The following is a 15,525-nucleotide window of genomic DNA, read 5'->3' on the forward strand; positions in this document are numbered from 1 at the left end:
TTTGCAAGGTTTGTTGAATGCTAATTCCTAACTATATCAGGCGTGAAACCTATATTTTTTTCAATAAATTTCAAAGGTTTTGTAAATGCTAATTCTATTAGTGGATAACGTTTATATATGTTATTATCCTTCTGGGACCACCTGAGCAGCCATCTTGTTTCTCAGGAGAAGTGAGTCACAAGAGAGCACAAAACAAGAGTGGAAAACGCGAAAAGGGGGCAGGGTAGAGACCCCCTGACCCCCTAGCCCAGGGGTCTCAAAACCGGTCCTGGAGGAAATGTATTATTTTATTTTAAATCGCGGGCTACACGCACGGTGCCCTTGGGGGTCCTTCTGGGACCCCCTGAGAAGGACTAGAGGTTTGGGGGGTCTCTACCCTGCCCCCTTTTCGTGTTTTCCACTCTTGTTTTGGGCTCTCTTGTGCCTCAGTTCTCCTGAAAAACAAGATGGTGGCCAACACTTCCTGGTTTGGACAGTTTGGAATGTTGACATCCGACTGCCAGCCAATCAGAAACTCGCTCGCGCACGTAAGGGTGCACGCATGTACGCGTACGGTACGCGTACAGTGAGCGCATATAGATATATAATTTGCTCAAATTCAATTTTCTCAACAACTACTTGAGGGATTTTCACCAAATAAAGAAAAGGGACTACTGCATACCTGTCTTTACCATTTTGTCAAGTTTGGTGTAATTCCGTTCAGCCGTTCGGGCTGTAGCAGTTTCTAAAGGTCCCATAGAAAATGCCATTTGAAAATTATTTTCTCAAGAACTACTGGAGGGATATTCACCAAACATAGCAAAGGCACATCTGCATACCAGGCCCTACCATTTTGCTAAGTGTTGTGTAATTCCATTCAGCCGTTTGGGCTGTAGCCGTGTCTAAAGGTTCCTATGGAAATTAACATGGGGAAAACACATTTTGGGACCCCCCTTTTTTCTCCGCCCCCGCTTGACGAACCCCCCGAAAACTTTCAGGGAAGGAGCGGAGCGTAGATGAGCAAATTTAAGGAAAATTAGACGCAGATTCCTCAATCGGCACCAAAGTTATTCCCAATAGAATGTTGGGTATTTCCTACGGTATGATATATATCTACTGGCGACTGCCAGTAGGTAATATATATATATATATATATATATATATATATATATATATATATATATATATATATATATATATATATCCTTCAAAGATGCCCCTGCATTAAGAGACGCACTCCTCCAGCCACGGATTTTAACAAAATCATTTATTTACACAGGAGCAGGCATACCATTCCAGTGTCTTTCTTTCCTCCTGCCTGACGCGTTTCAGAGCCTTCGTGCTCTTTCCTCAGAGGCATTTTTTCTGCATACACTGTTTAGGATTCCCACAGTCCCCTGCGCCTTTTGAAATAATCACCTGGCCTCCGGTGTGCCTTATTCATCAACTGATTTTGATCCGGTGCACGCTGGGACATGCAGTTTATTTCCAATTAATTAATACCTTCCAATAGGTTTGTGTGCAGAAAACGTTTCAAGGACCAACTCCAGCCCTCCAGTGGGCCCCAGATTAGTATGTCCTGTTCCTCAATTTGGTAACTGGCTGCGCCATCACATAATCCCTGACACAGTTCAGGAAAGACGAGCCCTGTGCATGTTAATAGGGTGGTGCGAACTCTTCACGGCGAGGCGCGCCGTGTCCAAATATCCTTCAAAGATGCCCCTGCATTAAGAGACGCACTCCTCCAGCCACGGATTTTAACAAAATCATTTCTTTACACAGGAGCAGGCATACCATTCCAGTGTCTTTCTGTCCTCCTGCCTGACGCGTTTCAGAGCCTTCGTGCTCTTTCCTCAGAGGCATTTTTTCTGCATACACTGTTTAGGATTCCCACAGTCCCCTGCGCCTTTTGAAATAATCACCTGGCCTCCGGTGTGCCTTATTCATCAACTGATTTTGATCCGGTACACGCTGGGACATGTAGTTTATTTCCAATTAATTAATACCTTCCAGTAGGTTTGTGTGCAGAAAACGTTTCAAGGGCCAATTCCAGCCCTCCAGTGGGCCCCAGATTAGTATGTCCTGTTCCTCAATTTGGTAACTGGCTGCGCCATCACATAATCCCTGACACAGTTCAGAAAAGACAAGCCCTGTGCATGTTGATAGGGTGGTGCGAACTCTTCACGGCGAGGCGCGCCGTGTCCAAATATCCTTCAAAGATGCCCCTGCATTAAGAGACGCACTCTTCCAGCCACGGAGTCTAACAAAATCATTTATTTACACAGGAGCAGGCATACCATTCCAGTGTCTTTCTGTGCTCCTGCCTGACGCGTTTCAGAGCCTTCGTGCTCTTTCCTCAGAGGCATTTTTTCTGCATACACTGTTTAGGATTCCCACAGTCCCCTGCACCTTTTGAAATAATCACCTGGCCTCCGGTGTGCGTTGTTCATCAACTGATTTTGATCCGGTGCACGCTGGGACATGTAGTTTATTTCCAATTACTTAATACCTTCAAGTAGGTTTGTGTGCAGAAAACGTTTCAAGGACCAATTCCAGCACTCCAGTCGGCCCCAGATTAGTATGTCCTGTTCCTCAATTTGGTAACTGACTGCGCCGTCACATAATCCCTGACACAGTTCAGGAAAGACGAGCCCTGTGCATGTTGATAGGGTGGTGCGAACTCTTCACGGCGAGGCGCGCCATGTCCAAATATCCTTCAAAGATGCCCCTGCATTAAGAGACGCACTCCTCCAGCCACGGATTTTAACAAAATCATTTATTTACACAGGAGCAGGCATACCATTCCAGTGTCTTTCTTTCCTCCTGCCTGACGCGTTTCAGAGCCTTCGTGCTCTTTCCTCAGAGGCATTTTTTCTGCATACACTGTTTAGGATTCCCACAGTCCCCTGCGCCTTTTGAAATAATCACCTGGCCTCCGGTGTGCCTGATTCATCAACTGATTTTGATCCGGTGCACGCTGGGACATGTAGTTTATTTCCAATTAATTAATACCTTCCAGTAGGTTTGTGTGCAGAAAACGTTTCAAGGACCAATTCCAGCCCTCCAGTGGGCCCCAGATTAGTATGTCCTGTTCCTCAATTTGGTAACTGGCTGCGCCGTCACATAATCCCTGACACAGTTCAGGAAAGACGAGCCCTGTGCATGTTGATAGGGTGGTGCGAACTCTTCACGGCGAGGCGCGCCGTGTCCAAATATCCTTCAAAGATACCCCTGCATTAAGAGACGCACTACTCCAGCCACGGATTTTAACAAAATCATTTATTTACACAGGAGCAGGCATACCATTCCAGTGTCTTTCTGTCCTCCTGCCTGACGCGTTTCATAGCCTTCGTGCTCTTTCCTCATTGGCATTTTTTCTGCATACACTGTTTAGGATTCCCACAGTCCCCTGCGCCTTTTGAAATAATCACCTGGCCTCCGGTGTGCCTTATTCATCCACTGATTTTGATCCGGTGCACGCTGGGACATGCAGTTTATTTCCAATTAATTAATACCTTCCAATAGGTTTGTGTGCAGAAAACGTTTCAAGGACCAATTCCAGCCCTCCAGTGGGCCCCAGATTAGTATGTCCTGTTCCTCAATTTGGTAACTGGCTGCGCCGTCACATAATCCCTGACACAGTTCAGGAAAGACGAGCCCTGTGCATGTTGATAGGGTGGTGCGAACTCTTCACGGCGAGGCGCGCCGTGTCCAAATATCCTTCAAAGATGCCCCTGCATTAAGAGACGCACTCCTCCAGCCACGGATTTTAACAAAATAATTTCTTTACACAGGAGCAGGCATACCATTCCAGTGTCTTTCTGTCCTCCTGCCTGACGCGTTTCAGAGCCTTCGTGCTCTTTCCTCAGAGGCATTTTTTCTGCATACACTGTTTAGGATTCCCACAGTCCCCTGCGCCTTTTGAAATAATCACCTGGCCTCCGGTTTGCCTTATTCATCAACTGATTTTGATCCGGTGCACGCTGGGACATGTAGTTCATTTCCAATTAATTAATACCTTCCAGTAGGTTTGTGTGCAGAAAACGTTTCAAGGGCCAATTCCAGCCCTCCAGTGGGCCCCAGATTAGTATGTCCTGTTCCTCAATTTGGTAACTGGCTGCGCCATCACATAAAACCTGACACAGTTCAGAAAAGACAAGCCCTGTGCATGTTGATAGGGTGGTGCGAACTCTTCACGGCGAGGCGCTCCGTGTCCAAATATCCTTCAAAGATGCCCCTGCATTAAGAGACGCACTCCTCCAGCCACGGAGTTTAACAAAATCATTTATTTACACAGGAGTAGGCATACCATTCCAGTGTCTTTCTGTGCTCCTGCCTGACGCGTTTCAGAGCCTTCGTGCTCTTTCCTCAGAGGCATTTTTTCTGCATACACTGTTTAGGATTCCCACAGTCCCCTGCGCCTTTTGAAATAATCACCCGGCCTCCAGTGTGCGTTATTCATCAACTGATTTTGATCCGGTGCACGCTGGGACATGTAGTTTATTTCCAATTAATTAATACCTTCCAGTAGGTTTGTGTGCGGAAAACGTTTCAAGGACCAATTCCAGCCCTCCAGTGGGCCCCAGATTAGTATGTCCTGTTCCTCAATTTGGTAACTGGCTGGCCCGTCACATAATCCCTGACACAGTTCAGAAAAGACAAGCCCTGTGCATGTTGATAGGGTGGTGCGAACTCTTCACGGCGAGGCGCGCCATGTCCAAATATCCTTCAAAGATGCCCCTGCTTTAAGAGACGCACTCCTCCAGCCATGGAGTTTAACAAAATCATTTATTTACACAGGAGCAGGCATACCATTCCAGTGTCTTTCTGTCCTCCTGCCTGACGCGTTTCAGAGCCTTCGTGCTCTTTCCTCAGAGGCATTTTTTCTGCATACACTGTTTAGGATTCCCACAGTCCCCTGCGCCTTTTGAAATAATCACCTGGCCTCCGGTGTGCCTTATTCATCAACTGATTTTCATCCGGTGCACGCTGGGACATGTAGTTTATTTCCAATTATTTAATACCTTCCAGTAGGTTTGTGTGCAGAAAACGTTTCAAGGACCAATTCCAGCCATCCAGTGGGCCCCCGATTAGTATGTCCTGTTCCTCAATTTGGTAACTGGCTGCTCCGTCACATAATCCCTGACACAGTGGATTTATTTACACAGTGTAAATAAATGATTTTGTTAAAATCCGTGGCTGGAGGAGTGCGTCACTTAATGCAGGGGTATCTTTGAAGGATATTTGGACACGGCGCGCCTCGCCGTGAAGAGTTCGCACCACCCTATCAACATGCACAGGGCTCGTCTTTCCTGAACTGTGTCAGGGATTATGTGACGGCGCAGCCAGTTACCAAATTGAGGAACAGGACATACTAATCTGGGGCCCACTGGAGGGCTGGAATTGGTCCTTGAAACGTTTTCTGCACACAAACCTACTGGAAGGTATTAATTAATTGGAAATAAACTACATGTCCCAGCGTGCACCGGATCAAAATCAGTTGATGAATAAGGCACACCGGAGGCCAGGTGATTATTTCAAAAGGCGCAGGGGACTGTGGGAATCCTAAACAGTGTATGCAGAAAAAATGCCTCAGAGGAAAGAGCATGAAGGCTCTGAAACGCGTCAGGCAGGAGGACAGAAAGAGACTGGAATGGTATGCCTGCTCCTGTGTAAATAAATGATTTTGTTAAAATCCGTGGCTGGAGGAGTGCGTCTCTTAATGCAGGGGCATCTTTGAAGGATATATATATATATATATATATATATATATATATATATATATATATATATATATATATATATATATATATATATATATATATACATTTCTTTTGGGGAGGGGACCTTTACCAACCCATACCCCTACTGAACCCTAAACCCTACAGACACTCTTACCATTCAATACCCTTACCCACGCCTAAACCATAAAAGTAACCTTACCACGCAGTGCTGCTACCTACCCCATAACCCTAAAAATACCCTTACCACCCACTACCTTTACCCATCGCTAAACCCTAAAATCACCCTTACCCTCTATATACATACCCACCCCTAATCCCTAAAAACACCCTTACCACACAATACCCTTTCCCACTGATAAACCCTAAAAACTGTCTCCAGCCAATACCTCTATCTGCCCCAACCCATAAATGTTGTATATCTAAATATATATATATATATATATATATATACACACACACACACACACACACCCACACGCACACACACACACACACACAAACATTTATCTAAATTATACCTACCTTGCATTGTGTAGGCATGCATGGTAAAGGCATATTTGTGGTAAAGGCATGCATTGTAAAGGCAATGCATGGTAAAGGCATTGCATGGTAATGGATGTGTGGTAATGGTATTGTATGGTTCCGCCAATAGGGAGAGACTGTTTCCCAAGTCAGGGCCCTTCTCTCCCCCATGTTGCAGCTCAAAGCATTGTTACCCGGGTTTCTCCTGTATGTTTGCTCCTCAAGGAGTAATGCTGCACCCACTCTCAGGTACACCTGAAGTTTGTAGTGCAAATCTCACCGCGGTCACTGGAAACACTGCTTAAAGCCTGTTCAGTCCAGCTCGGAAGCCTTGACGGATGATGTGCACCATTATGGCCATCTTGGATTTGCCAGCCACATGTGCTCTTCTCAGCCAGTCAAGCTTGTTGCATTTAAATGTTCATTAATAGCGCCTGTCCCCAATCTCAGGGCTCCCAGATCAGCATATCTATGAACATCTCCAGTTGGCTGGCTTTATTTACCCGGTTTGGTGAGGACCTGGAGCACAAAGATCAGGTAGTTTCCATCCTATCCACGACCTAGATATCAGTTCCTCATTCTTTTTTTCATGCTCTCAGATGCAGCAACAAGGACGAAGATATTGATAGAAATTCAGTAACACAACTCACTTGGGAAATGTGTTCAGTATCAAATGTATTACTACACTTCTGAATGGTGAGGTGAATGGGATTGGTGAGAAGATAAATTGAGGCAGACAGAGTATCCACCAGATGGATTGCTACCAAAGGTAAGTAGCTTTTTTTTCTGATGGATACTTCTAACTGCACGTTCTGCACCTCTTGAATCATTACCCAAGCAGCATTGCCATAGTGGCAGACCTGAAGAGATGGTGAAATCGTGGCGTCTGCAGCACCAATCTGCCATAATGGCCATGCCTGCAGTCTTAAGTGGTAAGGCAATACTGCATGGGGATGGTAAGGAATGAAGCCTATATTGCATCTAGAAGATAATGCAAAAGAAGCATTCTTTGCCAAGGGTGGTATGAGCCCTGATACCCTAAGGAAGCTCCTTTTTGGCAAAGGCATACCACATTTTGATGCACAGCACAACCCACTGAGATACAGTCCACTCCTAATCACATTGCCTTTCTCGGAACCAGCATAGCTCAGGAAAAGCTGATCATCAATCTGGTACTCACAGTCCTGGAAATGTAAAAACAGAGGGCCCTGCCAGTGCTCCACAAAGTGCAGTCGCTCCTCTTTTTTGGTGGGATGAAGATGTGGGTATAAAGTCAGCAGAGAGTGCACTAATCAATGTGAAACAGAGTGACTTGCTACTTGTAGAAGGCTAACCCAAAGAACCTCTATGCACACATATATATTTTATGTATTTTTATGATTGTTTTTATTACATGGGGCCTGCAGACTACTAAAGCTGCACATTATCCACACTTAAAAACACTATTGTGGGTTTAGCCTTATGCCACATCTGACAGATCATTACTACCATAGCCAAGTCAACCTCCCAATAGCATTTATGGGCGGATGTGCTAAAATATAACTTCTCCTGCTCTCATCAAGCAAATAACATTCATAAACATGACTGCAAGTGACAGTGCACATACGGTTTTCATTGTGCAGATGATTGACAACACCATCCGACTGTAGGAAGATGTACAGCTGAAAAACATCTGCACCCAAGAGCATGATGGCACCTATCCATATGACACATGCCACTGCATCACAGGTGTCGTCTACATTACACGTATCTCTCATGCCTCCATATCACACCTATCTTTCGTATCACACATGCACAGAGCTTATTCTGAAGCAAAAAAATATATGGCAGCACAACCCATACCAAAGTAAGACAAAGAAGACACCAACAGTCAGGTACACAAGGTGCAAGAAATGGCAGAAAAGACCATAATCCTATGTAGATTAATTACACCACACTCATAAAAGCTAAACTGGCCAACTTTTACACACATGCTATAATGGGTGGGTGGCTTTAGGTATTATACCAAATATCCACATTCTGGCAACTCACAAACAGCAATCTGCTCGCAATGTTTATGGTCACCGCTGAATTAACAAAAACACACAAACACAAATGAAGAATACTAGGGCTCACAGAACCATGAAATCATTTTAGAGGCTGCTTCACCAGGCCACAACACATCTGCAAATTTTGGCAATCTAGTAGAGGAATGGTAGGACCTGCAATAACTCTAAAGGAATCATATATACAGTGATCACTATCTAAGGCATCTAGCACTTTGTTACACCAGTAGGGGTCACTCGCTTCAGAGTGAGTAAGAGATGCAAGAGCAGCAATACCTATGCCTGTGTTGTTCTTATGAAAACAAATGTGTACTGGGTGCTTGCTCTTGGTTATCCACTTAGGTAAACCTATGTTGAAAAACGATACACAACAAAATAGGGGTGGGATAACACAGTGGGATCCTCTACCAACAAGAAGGTGGATGTGGTCTGATCACTTCATAGGTAGGGCCAGCTACCTGTGTGAGAGAGGGATTGCACGGATAGATTTATGGGTGTGGCTGAAATCTTATTGAGACATAATGTCCATGGAAGATTGGTTGACTCTGAAGTTGACTAGAGAGAAATTGTTACAATGGGATGTTGCCTCTAGTTAGATGGATGAATGAAAATCGCAGGGTGTGCCCTTGGAAGGGGATGTGAGGAACCCTAAGTCAAGGTCATTCTTAGGCGCTCATGGCTAATCATTCAGGGTAGTCAGATCCCTTCTACATTCCAGAGGCCAGGACTGTCCACACATGACAGGAACACATGACTGAAGATTCTCAAAGAACAGCAAATATGTTGGGCTTGCAGGTCATCAATAGGGGCACCATTCTTGAGGGCGTACTGGGCAGTTTTCCGTGACACACGAGCCCAGACACACGAAGGAGGAAGACAATTTAGGTGGTATTACACCACCAAAAAAGGGATTTATTACCCTTGAAGACATTGAAGCAGGAGCCCCAACTTCTTGCTACCTAAAAATCACACAGGTTTGGAAAGCAAATTCCATAGAGGACGAAACGCGTTGGCTGGGCTGACTGGAAAATGTCATGTCTTGAAAGATTAACAAAAGTTGGATACTGGACGCATTCTTGAGACTCCAAATAATAGAATCTCACTTCTTGTTCATCATTGTTGTAGTCGTTAATATTCGATTGCCTGAATTTCGTCCAGAAACAAAATATTATAGCGGACGCTCCTTTTCTAATTATTGTGGTGTCAATTAAATATTTTTTTTATATTTTACAGACTTTTATATAGCACGAACTTGACCCGAATCGGGTATCAGAGCGCTTTACATAGCACCAGTTGCATTACATGAGGACACAATAATTTTTTTGTTCGGCACGGGGAGATTAAGTGATTTGCCCAGAATCACAGGATGTTAAGCATCATTGGCGAGAATCGAACCCAGTTCCCCATGTTCGAGTACAACCGCCCTAGCCGTTAGGCCAACTCCTCTCCCCTGTTGTGGCATCTATGCAGTGGGGCCACGAAAAGTTGTGTGTGGGATCACTGATGATATTTAGCATGATACACTTGTACAACGGGGTGCCGCAGCGCTGGAGGTGTTGAGGGACTGCTCACCTGGACTCTCTGCCTCCACGGGGCTGTTGTGTAGATTGGGGCTGCTGCACTGGGTTCGAGCGCCGCGATTTCAACGCGGTCAGGTGGACGTGGACTACTGACCCATCAGGACTACTCCTCCCAGGATCCTCTACACCGCCCACACCTGCAGCGGGGCTCGGAGCACCGCTCCCCACCAGTGCCTTTAAACCACCTTGCCGCACCCGCTTCGCGGGTGCTGCAGCGCTAGAGGTGTTGAGGGACTGCTCACTTGGACTCTCTGCCTCCACGGGGCTGTTGTAGGTATTGGGGCTGCTGCACTGGGTTCGAGCACCGCAAATCCAACACGGTCAGGGGGACGTGGACTACTGACCCATCAGGACTACTCCTCCCAGGATCCTCCACACCGCCCACACCTGCAGCGGGGCTCGGAGCACCGCCCCCCACCGGCACCTTGAAACCACCTCGCCGCACCCGCTTCACGGGTGCCGCAGCGCTAGAGGTGTTGAGGGACTGCTCACCTGGACTCTCTGCCTCCACGGGGCTGTTGTGGAGATTGGGGCTGCTGCACTGGGTTCGAGCGCCGCAATTCCAACACAGTCAGTGGGACGTGGACTACTGACCCATCAGGACTACTCCTCCCAGGATCCTCCACACCGTCCACACCTGCAGCGGGTCTCGGAGCACCGCCCCCCCACCGGCGCCTTTAAACCACCTCGCGGCACCCACTTTGCGGGTGCTGCAGCGCTAGAAGTGTTGAGGGACTGCTCACCTGGACTCTCTGCCTCCACTGGGCTGTTGTGGAGATTGGGGCTGCTGCACTGGGTTCGAGAGCCGCGATTCCAACGCGGTCAGGGGGACGTAGACTACTGACCCATCAGGACTACTCCTCCCAGGATCTTCCACACCGCCCACACCTGCAGCGGGGCTCGGAGCACCGCCCCTCACCGACGATATATAATTACTGCATCTTCCCCGCACAGCGGAAGCAAGCGGGAGCGTCCCGGGAGAAGCCCGGGACAAGGGCGGGACAGTCTGTGGCCGTCCGGGGCCGAACGAGGCTAGGCTGGGCTACCCCCTTTACACTTCCCAGCAACCACTGACATTGACTGGTATTTACATTGAATTGCACTGCACCGGTGGGCACCAATTCCTCATTTTTTTTCACTTTATTTTATTATTATCCAGTAGTCAAAGCTCGTCCCTAAATGTCTAGGCATAACTAGTAGGGACTTTTAATCGCGGTATCACTTAGTGGGACTTTGCAAACTAACCCCTAGTTTAATCTCTTTTTATCATAAACTGTGTTTAGTCGGGATTCCTCCCCTCCTTTTACTATCGGACTATGAGTAACATGGGTAAAAGCAACAAGGTTCCTACCTCACGTCCCATGACTAGACAGTTGGCAGCTACGACTCAACCCCTTCCAACCCTCACGGCAATGGACAAAATGCTTCAAAAAACGATTGGAGTTGTCTCAACTGCTATTGAAAACACTGAGAGGCGACTCTCTCTCACTCCAGTGATCGTCCCATCTCAGCCTGTAGGGGTTTCTCCAGAAACCACTGTTAACCCCTCTGAATACACCTCATTCTTCACATCCTTCTCAGAGTTACCCTGTGCTCAACAGGGTCCGGAAGCTTTTACCCCTGTAGTAGAACCCTTGTTACATTCTCTACCCGCAGGGAAAAAGGCTCCCAATCCTTGCTCTAAACGAAGGAAGACGAAATTTGCACGAAAACAAGTGAATAAAATACCTTCCAAACTCCCTACATCGCATTCGGAGCCTGGCTCCCACTTACCTAACACTGGACCCCCACTGTGGGCTGCACACTTAATAATCGATCTACAGGCCCACATAGACCAGCTCATAACCTGTCACTTTAAAACCCTGTCCTCTAAGATTGACCGACTAGCATCTCTTATAAACAACAAAAGTTTAGGTAGAGATCAGGTAATCAGTGTACCGGGGAACCCGTCCCCAAGAGTGGGCCCTGGTCCTTTCTTGCCCACCCCCCTAGATACCGGGCGGGAAGTTAGCCCCTTTCCTGCACACCCCCTACAATCCCCGCTACCTGCAGCTGTGAGGAAAACTCCCACATTAGTAGCCGCTATGGGCCCCCGAAGGAGTACCATAACGAGCTCCATCGCAACTGGGAGTAAATCTAACCTCCCCCTCCTCCCCAAACCACAAGAAACTAGTCACAAAAAGTTTCCACCTTGCCACCAGTTACCTCCTGAGGCAGCACCGTATGTGGCGGTGCTCACGGGCATTCCACCATTGTCTATCGCCCGTGATGAAACATTTCCTGAATTAAAGAATAAGGTTGTTCACTGGTTAAATAGGCATCAACCCCTTAAGGGACAAGGACAGGGGGAGATCATGTTTGTACGTAGAGTTAATTGGCTGGGGATAAGACCTAAAGACATCGATGGTGATTGCATCATTGTTAATGTTAGGGACCCTGTAATTGTCAAGCACTTGCTAGGGAGCAGTGCCCCAGACTCTTCAGGCCCATTAACATTAGCCACCTGGGGTATTTTTACCGCCAGAATCAGTCTCAGGCCACGTTGGAACAACCTCTTCCCTTATTTGGCCACACAGTCCCTGAGTATAACATCCCAGTGGGCAACAGATTTAGGGCTTTTGGTAGTGTGGATTGACTACCGCTGGGTGCCCCTACCATGGCTTCACCTCCCTGGATACCTTTGGACGTGGGAGGTCCATGCATAGGAACAGGGCCCTTAGTCCAGACCAGCAACTCAGAGATGCATGCCTCACCCCCTCATCTGATAGACCCCCACCTACAGGCAACATCTACCGCCCCCGGCCTAGCGCATCACATTGGAGCAATTTCTGGCCCAACGTACTACTCTGATTGCCTCCTGGAACGGAGCTGGGTTGGGGACAAAGCTACTAAACCCTGAGTGGGGGAAGATGGTGGATGGGTATGATCTTTGTTTATTCCAAGAGACCTGGCTCCTGCCTGTCCCTGTAGGGGTAGGTTTTACATCATACCATAGAGCGGCAGTCCAGGGACCAAGGGGAAGACCCTCTGGAGAGTTGTGTATTTGGGTGGCAGTCCATCTGGGGTGCACAGTAAAGGTAATTGACACTAACTGCCTGGACATCTTGTGCATCACATTGTCATTCAAAGGGGGTATGGTATTGGCAGTAATTAATATCTCAAAAAACAAAAGGGTGTGTGGAGGGTCAAGGGGTAGTTTAACGACCCTTCCGCTCGGTGTCGAATGGAGGTACCGACGGACAGAGCGGGGCCTCACACTCCCGAGCAGTTGCCGGGTGAGATGAGGCCTTCATCCACACAACGCTGGAGCGGGGCCTCACACTCCCGAGCAGTTGCCGGGTGAGATGAGGCCTTCATCCACACAACGCTGGGAAGAAGACATGTCTCTTCCCTTCCAGTGGACTCACATTCTCTCAAGTTCCTGGTAGCTATGTAACTTGCTTTTAGTACATACGGTTATGTCATATTCTGAAAAGATTTTCATAGTTGCAGTAGCCATATTGTATTTATAGGTCCTGAAGAAAGCCAGGGTAATTCCCTACTTGGCTGAAACATGTCGACCGTTTTGAATAAATGCCACAGGGTAGTCTTACTACTCAGCATACACTTTATTTTAATCATGACACTTAGCCTTCCCTCTGAACCTATGTCTGAGTCTAAGTAGCCATTTTTAAGTACCACTATCATTGTAGCACTGCACGATATCTCTGCATTGAGTTTCATGGCTAAAGTACTGACATTTACTACCACCCCGTCATTACTAAGTCGGATGTGGGGTCTAATGCTGTACTAAACCCTCATATGACGTATTTTCCAGCAAATGGCTGGTCTGATGGGGTTTTAATTTCAGCCTATGTACCTCAATGACAGGTGCTCATACATGCTTTCAAATTGTGTTCGTGTTTTGTCACATAGTTGGACACCACTCCCTTGACTTGGTTTGCTCCCATTTGTTTTGAGTAATTAATATCTATCTACGCCCCTTTCCCCGTCAAAAAGGTCTATCCACCTTGGAAGCCCTGGAGGTACTCTTATCCTCTTTTCCCCCCCTGTACCACATAATTATTGGGGCTGATCTCAATTGCCATTTTGAGCCGCTCACGGGGATTCCATCTGTCACTACTGAGGAGGATGAGTCATGGCTAATCATGGAATGTGCCATGTACCAAGAAAACCGCGTGATGCCGTTGGCTCTTGCGATTAATAAGTTGGCCGTAGCATTTTCCCTAAGGGCCTGCAATGGCAGGCTCCCATCTCATATACCGGGCGCTCGTACCTGTAATAGACCAGGGAAATGCATGACAATTGACTATATTCTGACTAACGTGGAATTCTGGGCTCACTTAAAAACGTTCCGTGTAATCCCAAGAGTCGACAGCGACAATAATCTGCTGTCACTCGAATTAGCCCATTCCCTGGGGAACCAAACTATACAGGCCGGAGTAGGGCCCCTTTTTAACCAGAATCTACTCCTAACAGCGGGTGGCAGGCGAGTCAGGTGGGAGAGGGTCACCCAGGCACCTGATAAATTGGCAGAGATATATAATCAGGTTGCAGGGGCCCTAGCTGAGGTTAGCGAGTTGAGGAGTAGTAACTCTGAGTCCTCATATCTCTTGGCCCTCCAGACCACTCACAATACGCTATTTACGACACTGGCTGGTCTGTTCACAGCTCACGAAATTGGTAGGGGGAAAACCTCCAAGAGGGATCACTGGTTTAATAAAAGTTGTAGGGAGGCAAAATCATCCCTCCTAAAGGAGGTGAAAACGGGCACCCAGATTTCTATTAGGAATGTGCGGCAAATATATAAAAGTCTAACCCAAGCGGCTAAGGCAGAGTGGGAAGCCGACAGATGGGAGAAAATCAGAGCAGCACTCAATGCCCGGGAGTTAAGGGCTTTCTGGAACTTGGTGCGAGGAGGCCTGGCCACAGGGCTGTCCGCGGTTGTCCCCAACCTCTGCGAAGAGGTGTGGCTTGCTCATTTTAAGCCCCTCTACTCACTAGATTGCGTGGCACCCCCAGTAGTGGCAGTTGAATCTTCAAACTTCCCTGATCTAGCCATTGCATTGGGTAGTGCCCATGATAGTTATCCATGCACGATCCTGGAAGTCAAGGCAGCAATCAGGAGTCTTATACCGGGGAAGGCCTCGGGCCTTGATAGGATTCCTGGGGATCTATACCGGACCGAGCAAGGGGTTTGGGCACCATATATTTGCACCTTTTTTAACACAATCATGCAGGGCATGGACATCCCCCCGACCTGGCTGGGGGCAGAAATAATACCCATCCACTAGAAGGCTTCTCCCTTGGACCCGGCCAATTATCGCCCCACAAGTCTGATTGATGTCCTCCAGAAACTCTTTGCCCGAGTCCTCCTAACCAGTTTGCAGTGTTGGATGGACGACCACCACATCCTAACCTCCCTGCAGGCAGGTTTCCGGGTGGGGGTTTCTACGATCGATCAGCTGTTCAGGCTTCAGCTGGTATACTGGAGAACGGTCATCTTGGGCGAAGGCAGCCTGTACCTGATATTTGTGGATCTCAGGTCCGCTTTTGACCTGGTCCAGAGGGACTAGCTTTGGGCTATTCTAAAGGAGATGGGAGCCCCGGCCTACCTGTGTGATCTTTTTAAACATTTGCACCAGGGCACGTATG

This window comes from Lissotriton vulgaris, chromosome 1_1, assembly GCF_964263255.1.
Source record: "Lissotriton vulgaris chromosome 1_1, aLisVul1.2, whole genome shotgun sequence".
Classification (NCBI taxonomy): domain Eukaryota; kingdom Metazoa; phylum Chordata; class Amphibia; order Caudata; family Salamandridae; genus Lissotriton; species Lissotriton vulgaris.